Source organism: Myotis brandtii, unplaced genomic scaffold (assembly GCF_000412655.1).
Source record: "Myotis brandtii unplaced genomic scaffold, ASM41265v1 scaffold15147, whole genome shotgun sequence".
Classification (NCBI taxonomy): Eukaryota; Metazoa; Chordata; class Mammalia; order Chiroptera; family Vespertilionidae; genus Myotis; species Myotis brandtii.
The window spans coordinates 1-799 of NW_005355476.1; the positions used below are offsets into that span (position 1 = coordinate 1).

The window sequence follows — 799 nt, forward strand, 5'->3', positions numbered from 1 at the left end:
TCAACCAACACCTTTTCTGGGGTCTGATGAGCTTCGGTTCGGGCCCCTTCTGCAGGTGTTCGGTTCACCCCTCAGCGCCAGTTCTGCTGACCAAAAGTGGCCCGCTAGGCACTCGCATTCCACGCCCGGCTCCACGCCCGTGAGCCGGGCTTCTGACCCATTGAAAGAAAGCTTGAGACGAGGTTGAGATCCTTTCTGCCCCAAGACCTCTAATGATTCGCTTTACCGGATGGATAAAAACCGGGCGGCCCTCGGCCGAGGCAGGAACCGGCCGGCGCCCTACAGCAGGCCGAGACAGCTTCCCGACGAGTGGCAACACGACCGCTTCCGCAGGGGCGCCGGCCTGGTGACCGGGGGGAAGCTGCTTCTGTCCAACCTGGCCTTCGGAGTGTCCGACGCGGACGTCCAGCAGCTGTTTGCGGAGTTCGGGCCTCTGAAGAAGGCCGGTGTCCACTACGACCGCTCTGGCCGCAGCCTGGGAACAGCCCACGTGCACTTTGAGCGGAAGGCAGACGCCCTGGAAGCCATGAAACAGTACAACGGCGTCCCTTTGGATGGCCGTCCCCTCAACATCCAGCTCGTCACCTCACAGATACACACGCAGCGCAGGCCGGTACAGAGTGTCAACAGAGGCGGGGTGACTACACACCGAGGATCTGGAGGCTTTGGCGGCGGCACGCGGAGTCGCGCCCCTGGAGGCAGCCGGGTTACAGGGAGGCGCGGAAGACGCAATTCAAAGCAACACGTCTCTTTGGAGGAGTGGGACGCCCAGCTGAGCACTGGCAGCACGATGAGGGAC

The 799-nt window shown here is 62.8% G+C and overlaps 1 pseudogene; it reads left to right on the plus strand.

The window, feature by feature from the left end:
- Window positions 1-229: 229 nt before the first annotated feature.
- Window positions 230-785, plus strand: LOC102255455 (annotated as a pseudogene).
- The last annotated feature ends 14 nt before the right edge of the window (window positions 786-799 follow it).